The sequence below is a fragment of the Triticum dicoccoides genome, chromosome 5A (assembly GCF_002162155.2).
Source record: "Triticum dicoccoides isolate Atlit2015 ecotype Zavitan chromosome 5A, WEW_v2.0, whole genome shotgun sequence".
NCBI lineage: Eukaryota > Viridiplantae > Streptophyta > Magnoliopsida > Poales > Poaceae > Triticum > Triticum dicoccoides.
Genome location: NC_041388.1, coordinates 545,511,447 through 545,521,202, shown reverse-complemented (window position 1 = coordinate 545,521,202; position 9,756 = coordinate 545,511,447). Strand labels below are relative to the sequence as shown.

The 9,756-nt window shown below is 52.1% G+C and overlaps 1 pseudogene; it reads left to right on the top strand.

The window, feature by feature from the left end:
* The first annotated feature begins 3,507 nt into the window (after nt 1-3,507).
* Nucleotides 3,508-4,218, top strand: LOC119297802 (annotated as a pseudogene).
* Nucleotides 4,219-9,756: the final 5,538 nt, after the last annotated feature.

Genomic DNA, 9,756 nt, shown 5'->3' with positions numbered 1-9,756 from the left:
GATCCGACGCTTGTTACCTTTGAAGACTGTGCTTCTTCCAGACGGTTAGGCGTCATGGTCTAGAGCATCCAAGAGGAATTATGGATCACCGAGTGACCAAGTTTGTGAAGGTTTGGAAGTCGCCTGAAGACTTACCACGAGTAATTGGGCGAGGTCTGTGTGACCTTAGCTCAAGGAGAATACGGTGAGGACTTGGTGTCCTGAGCTGCGTGTTCAGGACTGGGTGTCCAGGACTATGTGTCCTCGAGTTTAAATACTCAGCTGCTCCAACCAGACGTACAACTGAGACAGTAGTTGGAACTGGTCTACCAAATCATTGTCTTCACCAAGCTTACTGGTTCTATTTCCTCAACTCTTTCATTTCCTCATAACTGTGTTGTGTGCTTGTTCATATCTGTGCTTGAAGACTTTGACTGAAGATTTTCTCAATTTCCTCAGTTCAATCTCTTCAGTATGTTTGTCTTCATCCTGTGTTATCATGTGCTTACGCTTCCTGTACTCTGTGCCTGTCTTCATTTCATCATGATGACTATGCTTGTGTTCTGTTATGTTTACTTTTGAGTACTTATTCCGCTGCTAGTAGTTCTTCGCCAAGCAATTTCCTCATCGGCAAATTCCTCAGTGAAGAATTTCATAAAAATCGCCTATTCACCCCCCGCCCTCTAGTCGATATAACGCACTTTCAATTTCTAGAAGCAAAATTCAATCCGGCATAAAATTTTTGTATAATCATCCACAAATTTAAACCATGAGTAGGGCAATTACGTATCATTAGTTTCATTCTCTCCCAAGCTTGTGCAACATATTCATGATCAAGTTGCTTAAAATTCATAATATCGTTTCTAAGAGAGATGATCTTAGCGGGAGGAAAATACTTAGAGGTAAAAGCATCTTTGCATTTGTTCCATGAATCAATACTATTTTTAGGCAAAGACGAAAACCAAGCTTTAGCACGATCTCTAAGCGAAAAAGGAAATAGCTTCAATTTAACAATATCATTATCCACATCTTTCTTCTTTTGCATATCACACAAATCAACGAAGCTATTTAGATGGGTAACATCATCTTCACTAGGAAGGCCGGAAAACGGATCTTTCATGACAAGATTCAGCAAAGCAGCATTAATTTCACAAGATTCAGCATCGGTAAGAGGAGCAATCGGAGTCCTAACAAAATCATTGTTGTTGGTATTGGTGAAGTCACACAATTTAGTGTTATCTTGAGCCATCGTGACAAGCAAGCAAACTAATACACAAGCAAACAAAAAGCAAGCAGGCAAAAAGAGGCAAATAGAGAAAGAGAGGGAGGATAGAGAGAGAGGGCGAATAAAACAGCAAGGGTGAAGTGGGGGAGAGGAAAACGAGAGGCAAATGGCAAATAATGTAATGCGGGAGATAAGGGTATGTGATGGGTACTTGGTATGTTGACTTTTGCGTAGACCTCCCCGGCAACGGCGCCAGAAATCCTTCTTGCTACCTCTTGAGCACTGCGTTGGTTTTCCCCGAAGAGGAAGGGATGATGCAGCAAAGTAGCGTAAGTATTTCCCTCAGTATTGAGAACCAAGGTATCAATCCAGTAGGAGGCTACGTGCCAGTCCCTCGCACCTGCACAAAACAAATAAATCCTCGCAACCAACGCGATAAGGGGTTGTCAATCCCTACACGGCCACTTACGAGAGTGACATCTGATAGATATGATAAGATAATATTTTTGGTATTTTTGTGATAAAGATGCAAAGTAAAGTAAAAGCAAAGTAAAAAAGCAAAGGAAATAACTAAGTAGTAGGAGATTAATATGATGAAGATAGACCCGGGGGTCATAGGTTTCACTAGTGGCTTCTCTCGAGAGCATAAATATTCTACAGTGGGTGAACAAATTACTGTTGAGCAATTGACAGAATTGAGTATAGTTATGAGAATATCTAGGCATGATCATGTATATAGGCATCACGTCCGAGACAAGTAGACCGACTCCTGCCTGCATCTACTACTATTACTCCACTCATCGACAGCTATCCAGCATGCATCTAGAGTATTAAGTTACTGAAAACAACGTAATGCCTTAAGCAAGATGACATGATGTAGCGGGATAAAATCATGCAATATGATGAAAACCCCATCTTGTTATCCTTGATGGCAACAATATAATATGTGCCTTGCTGCCCCTACTGTCACTGGGAAAGGACACCGCAAGATTGAACCCAAAGCTAAGCACTTCTCCCATTGCAAGAAAGATCAATCTAGTAGGCCAAACCAAACTGATAATTCGAAGAGACTTGCAAAGATAACCAATTATACATAAAAGAATTCAGAGAAGATTCAAATATTGTTCATAGATAGACTTGATCATAAACCCACAATTCATCGGTCTCAACAAACACACCGCAAAAAGAAGATTACATCGAATAGTTCTCCACAAGAGAGGGGGAGAACATTCTATTGAGTTCCAAAAAGAGAGAAGAAACCATCTAGCTAATAACTATGGACCCGTAGGTCTGAGGTGAACTACTCACACTTCATCGGATGGGCTATGGTGTTGATGTAGAAGCCCTCCGTGATTGATGCCCCCTCTGGTGGAGCTCCAAAACAGGCTCCAAGATGGGATCTCGTGGATACAGAAAGTTACAGCGGTGGAATTAGGGTTTTGGCTTCGTATCTGGTCGTTTGAGGGTACATAGGTATATATAGGAGAAAGGAGTACGTCGGTGGAGCAACAGGGGGTCCACGAGGGTGGAGGGCCCGCCTGGGGGGGGGGGGTAGGCGCACCCCCTACCTCGTGGCCTCCTCTTTTGTGTCTTGACGTAGGGTCCAAGTCTCCTGGGTCTTGTTCGTTGAGAAAATCACGTTCCCAAAGGTTTCATTCCATTTGGATTCCGTTTGATATTCCTTTTCTTCGAAACCCTAAAACAGGCAAAAAACAGCAATTCTGGGCTGGCCCTCCGGTTAATAGGTTAGTCCCAAAAATAATATAAAAGTGGATAATAAAGCCCAATAATGTCCAAAACAGTAGATAATATAGCATGGAACAATCAAAAATTATAGATACGTTGGAGACGTATCAGCGAGTCCCGAGTCTGCCCCTCTTATTCTCTTTAACAGTGGTGCCAGGCTTGCTAGTTTGGCAAATGGTTTCCCATTAAGTTATGTGTTTTCGATTGGCATCTCTCGAGAGCGCATATGGTGCACCTGGCCACCTGGGTAATTGGTGCTATCGATGCACCGAACCATGGTTGCACATTAAAAAATGTTCGAAAAGTTTTGAAAAAATAATGCATTGACACAACATCATTTGATGTTGTCACAAATTTTGATATCAAAATTTGAAAAAAATGCACGAGAGACAAAAAATGATAAATTTGACATCGGCTTTGATGTCAAAATTAAGCTTAATTGTGACAGACACGTTAGCCAGTGAGCGACGACGACCATGGCAACTTGCAACAACCCTGGGAAACATAGACAGAGGCGCGTGATGAAATGAAAGAACACCACCTAACTTGTGCAAAAACATATTCTACTGAAAAAGTCCAAAGTCGTCGTCCCCTCATACGCACACACGCCCTCTTAGCTAGTCTCTCCCACCAATCATGGCCTCCACCGGCATCCTACTGCTTCTCCTTGCGACGGCGGCCATAGCAGGCCCACGCCACGCCGGCGCGACGGAGTACACCGTCGGCGACTCCGACGGGTGGACTATCGGCCCCAACTACCTGGCCTGGTCGCAGAAGTACAACTTCACCACCGGCGACACGCTCGGTATGAACCATTTCCGTTAGTCCCCAGCACAAGATATGTCTTTCAGTGGTCTTGACGCTCGCTGCCGCTCGATGGCTCGCTGGCCGGTGCAGCGTTCAACTACGTGCCGCGGTAGCACGACGTGTACCGGGTGACGCGGGACGCGTTCCAGACGTGCGAGCCGACGGCGGGGCAGACGGTGCGCAAGTGGGCGTCGGGCCGAGACGTCGTCGACCTCGCCGCGACGGGGGACTACTACTTCATTTGCAACATCACCAGCCACTGCCTCGGCGGCATGAAGTTCTCCGTCGCCGTGGGCGCGCCGCCTCCTCCTCCGCCGTCACCGCCTCCCCCGCCGGCCTTCACGACTGCCATGCCGCCACCTCCAAGCTCCAGCGCGTGCGGATGCCGCCTGGCGTTGCCGGACTTGGCGAGGATTTCCTGCCTCGCTGCGATCGGGATGTGGATCAGCTTGCTGTCATGACGGTGATGAATCAGAACGTTGACTTTACTTGTGATCGTCTATTCTTTTCTGAGTTTACTGGGTCGCCTCTAAGCTGGAATTGGGATTATTGCACATGAATTTTGCATCTGATGTGTATGTAGAGTTCATTATAATCTCATAATTTTGGCAGTTGTTAGTGGCACACCAGAAGCAGAGTTAAAACAGAAACTAAGAATCTAGCAAGGGCAAGCCGAATGTTGCAGCTAGCATCCAGGCATACCGAACAACTATTTCCAAAAATTACCCCCACAATATCTATCATTATCTCAACCCACGGTGTTCACTTTGTCGACCATCGTTACTACCGTACGATCGTCACGAGTTCTTAGATACTAGCCATTAGGATCAAGGAAAGGGCATTGTATGTTCATCATCAGGGCATGAGCTACTAACTAACAAATCAAAGATCTAAGCTAGCCATCACTAATTCGACAATCCAACGACGGCCATCCCCACTTCGATAGCGCAGCTCGATTCCACGAGGTAGCCTCTGGACCTGTCCATGATCATGCTGAGCGGGCAGAATTTGGAGAAACCCCATCGATGTTGACAGTCACGCGGAAACACCACCAATCCTGCAACCATGGCAAGATTCATAGATATATAATCAGTCAAAGCTTCTGCTGGAGTGGTGGGTGGCAGTGGCGGACGACGCGAGGAGCGGGACGTGCTCGAACTTCTAACTATGTTAGAAGGAGCAGTTTCCCGTCCAGGCGACCGTGCCCCGCTCGTGCCGACATGCTGGCGTGCATGCTGGTCTTGAGCGCCCCGGGATCCACCAGCTTGGTCTTGGCCTATCATGCGTATGGCACTGCTAGTGCCATGACGCTGTTGATCTTGCGCCTCCTGAGAGCAGCGTGAAACATGTACAGTCGCCGAGGTTTGTGCAGCCTTGTTCTTGGACCTGGCGGCATCATGAGCTTCCTCGTCGACACCCATTCTTCCTCCGGCGTCCATTCCACCACCCGATTGCTCCAACGGTGGCGGAAGTGACGTGGACGGAGCGGCTGCCGCCGAAGTCTTCTTCTTCGGTGGCATATTGATGAAGGGAATGAAGATCTAGCTCGTGTGAACGCCGGATCAGGTTCACACAATCTCGACGCCCCCTACCTGGCGCGCCAAAGATGTCGGGGGAAACTGATCCTCGGACACCTATGGGGCCGGCGGACCGGGCCCCTTTCGGTTCAGCGGGGGGCGGAGATCGCACGAAGAGCAGATCGAGGCGAAGCACACGAGCAGTTTACCCAGCTTCAGAGCTCTCCGGAGAGATAACACTCCTACTGCTGCTTGTCTGGTTCTATTATCTTGTGTTCTTGCTCTCAAGAGAGAGCGTGGTGTTTTCTGGGCTACGAATGAATCGAAGCGAACTGTCCGAACCCCCTCTACGTTGTGCATGGGCCTCCTTTTATACGCCAAAGGGGTCACCGACAGGTGGCAACGCAGAGGAGGGTACAAACGTAAAAAACGAGGTAGTTGGTACAGCTACTTGTACAGTGCACCCTACCTAACTCTGACGGCAGGGGACAAGGGCATTAAGTGCCCGTCTGCATCGCCCAAACAGTGCAGAAAAGGACCGTTAGGGGCGCCACCGTTCGCCACGATGGCGATCTTGTCATCTTCGCATGCCACTGCGCACCGCTGGCTGCACAGCCTCCCGCCACGCGCGCCTGGAGAGGCCCCCGGAGCGACACGTTGGTGGATGCGCTGGAGCGTGGGCACAGAGTGGCCGCCTGCCGCATCAAGCGCCTTGCCTCAGTTGTTATCTTGTCGGGTCCGGAAGCTTGTCGCTCGCCGGGCCTCGAGGTACCTTGTTTGGTCTACCTGGCAAGCTCCTCTTGTCGGGGCCTTGTTGCCTTGCCGGAGCGCGTGGCGCGTCGCGGCAAGTTCTTTGGAGTGCCTCGGTTGGCCTTCCCGGCAAGCTCCTCTTGCCAGGGCCTTGTTTCCTGAGCTTAAATACATTGTTCTTGAATGGCTCCAAGGGAACCTCGGAGGATCTTGGCGTTCGCCCGGCAAGCCTTGCCGCGGGGTGCTGCAACTGTCCGTGCATAAGTTCGGGGTACTAGGGTACCCCTATTCTAGTACACCGACACAATATCTATCATTATCTCAACCCAAGGTGTTCACTTTGTCGACCATCGTTACTACCGTACGATCGTCACGAGTTCTTAGATACTAGCCATTAGGATCAAGGAAAGGGCATTGTATGTTCATCATCAGGGCATGAGCTACTAACTAACAAATCAAAGATCTAAGCTAGCCATCACTAATTCGACAATCCAACGACGGCCATCCCCACTTCGATAGCGCAGCTCGATTCCACGAGGTAGCCTCTAGACCTGTCCATGATCATGCTGAGCGGGCAAAATTTGGAGAAACCCCATCGATGTTGACAGCCACGCAGAAACACCACCAATCCTGCAACCATGGCAAGATTCATAGATATATAATCAGTCAAGATCAACGCAGAACAAACAAAGGGATAGCAAGGCGAGCCAGTTGAATCAACCTATGCGTCTGCGGATGTGGTTCAACCCGTACTTCTGGTCTACGACGGACAGAGCTAGTTCAACAGCCAGCCCGGATTTGCAGGGAAAATCGTCGTCCACGGCGTCCAGGTACAGGTACACGGAGAGCCAGCCAGTGCTGCCCTGTTCACCACGTGGATATATGCCGACGTACCTGGGGATAACATGCAATACGAGTTCAATCCTTTAAGAAATCTCAACTGAAAGAAATCGGAAGAACATATAAAGCTACAGGTAAATATGCTGCTGGGCTACGAATGAATCGAAGCGAACTGTCCGAACCCCCTCTATGTTGCGCATGGGCCTCCTTTTATACACCAAAGGGGTCACCGACAGGTGGCAACGCAGAGGAGGGTACAAACGTAAAAAGTGAGGTAGTTGGTACAGCTACTTGTACAGTGCACCCTACCTAACTCTGACGGCAGGGGACAAGGGCATTAAGTGCCCGTCTACATCGCCCAAACAGTGCAAAAAAGGACCGTTAGGGGCGCCACCGTTCGCCACGATGGTGATCTTGTCAGCTTCGCATGCCACTGCGCACCGCTGGCTGCACAGCCTCCCGCCACGCGCGCCTAGAGAGGTCCCCAGAGCGACACGTTGGTCGATGCGCTGGAGCATGGGCACAGAGTGGCCGCCTGCCGCGGCAAGCGCCTTGCCGCTGTTGTTATCTTGTCGGGTCCGGAAGCTTGTCGCTCGCCGGGCCTCGAGGTACCTTGTTTAGTCTACCCGGCAAGCTCCTCTTGCCGGGGCCTTGATGCCTTGCCGGAGCGCGTGGTGCGTCGCGGCAAGTTCTTTGGAGTGCCTCGGTTGGCCTTCCCGGCAAGCTCCTCTTGCCGGGGCCTTGTTTCCTGAGCTGAAATACTTTGTTCTTGAATGGCTCCAAGGGAACCTCGGAGGATCTTGGCGTTCGCCCGGCAAGCCTTGCCGCGGGGTGCTGCAACTGCCCGTGCACAAGTTCGGGGTACTAGGGTACCCCTATTCTAGTACACCGACAGGAGCCCCCGGGCCTGGGCCAGACACGGTGCCGAGCGCTGTTGGGCCAGGCCCAAGACAGGGCACGGGCACACGCGGGCTGGGCCACGCCGAAGCTCGCTCCGTATCCACCGCGCTCTCCCATAACGGCACGCGTTGAATGCGGTGTCGTGGGAGAGATCGGGGGAGGTTGTTTATTCTGAACGGCGAAACGTCCGCCCCATCCCTCTTTATAAGCAGAGGAAACAGGGGCAGTTCGTTCCCCCTCGCTGGTTGCTGCTACTTCTTCTTCACGAACCTCCGCCGCTCCCCCCCTTCTTCTCGAAGCCGAGAGAGTAGCGCTCCGCCCCCCATTGCCACTAGCATCATCACGCCGTCGACCTCCCTCACCACCTCCGCCATGGCCCCGAAAGCCGACAAGGGAAAGGGCGTGAAGTCGGCCGAGGCGCAGCGGCTCGCGGCGCTGCAGAAGGAGCGGGCGATCTTCTCCCCTCAGCTCGGCGTGCAGGAGCTGAGGGGGTACTTCTACCTCTTTTGGGCGACGGAGACGCGTGCGCATCCGCGCACGAGGGTACTCCCGGCCGCTGCTTCGGAGCTGGCTCCAACCGGGTACCCATTCTTCGCGCTATTCTTCTATTGCGGGCTCTACCCGTCCTTCTCGGAGTTCTTCTGTGATATCATGAACACATATGGCTTCCGCCTCCTTGACTCCACCCCCAACGCCGTTCTGACCATGGCAGTTTTCGCACATTTCTGCGAAAACTTTGTCGGAGTCCATCCTAGTGTTGCCCTTTTCCGCCACTACTTCATACCTCGGGTAGAGAGAGGAGAGCCGCTTGCCGGAGGGATTGCTTGGATCTCGAGAGTCGGTAAGAAGGAGGCGTACTTGGAGGGTGAGCTCCGCAGCAAGTGGGATGAGTGGAGAGCGGAGTGGTGCTGGATTGTCAAGGAGAACCCGCAGCCCTTCACCGTCGTACGCCAAACTCCAATAGTGTGCGGCAATGACTGGAGCAACGTGGCCCCGGAAGACGAGAGGCTGAAGGTTGCCATCACTAGGATTCTTCGCCTCAGGCTTGCCGAGCTCACTGTAGGTGCTGTCGGGGCAGATTTCCTCCGCCGCCGCATTGCCCCCCTGCAGGAGAGGGGGAGGCCCGCCTGGGAGTTCAAGAACTCGGCGGACATCATGAGGCTGCGGCCGGGCCTCAACTACAACTTCACCGTCTTGGAGCTGGATGCAATGCTCCTGGAGTTGTTCAAACGCGACCCCCAGCACCCATTCACGCTGCCGAGGGGCGTTGTTCCACTGTGCAACAATTCTTCACTTGACCGGATCCGCGCCATGATGTCGTTGTGTGATTCACATGGAATTGTTCCAACTTGGCAAGAGCCTGCGGATGACGTTGTGCAAGCGTTCTTCGACAACTTGGAAGAGGTGCCGGTCCACGCTGACGAGCAGAAGAGCCTCACCCATGACACCACCGATGAGGAGTTGCAGCGCATCGCCACTAGGGCAGAAGAGGTTGCGGCTACAGCTGCTGCGGGCGTGTTTGGGTTCACTGTGGAGGAGGCGGAGGCTGCAGAGGCGGCAAACCTTGTCGAGCGCGCGGAGTTCATGGGCGAGGAGGAGCCTGCCGGTTTCGAAGCCGAGCCGAGCGAGGCTGGCGAGGAGGAGCCCGAGCCTTCAGAAAACTTGTCGCAGGCGGAGCCCCCGGCCCCACCAAGAAGGCGCCTTCGCAGGGCCGGGGATGCAGCAGGGCGGCAACCGGCTCCACAGCCACCGAGCCGCGCGACGCGCTCTACCGCGGCAAGCAATGTTGCTGCGGGAGCGCCCCACGCAACAACGGCAACTGGAGCGGGATCTTCCCGGGCCACCGCCACCGCCCCCGCCAAGCGGGCAAGGGATCCTACTCCTCCACCTCGCACCACCGGAGGGCCGGACTTCGATCTTTCCGCGCTCAGCTCCGACGAGGAGGAAGAAGAGTAAGTTTCTTTGGTGCTCTTGTAGTTCTTCAATCTTGCT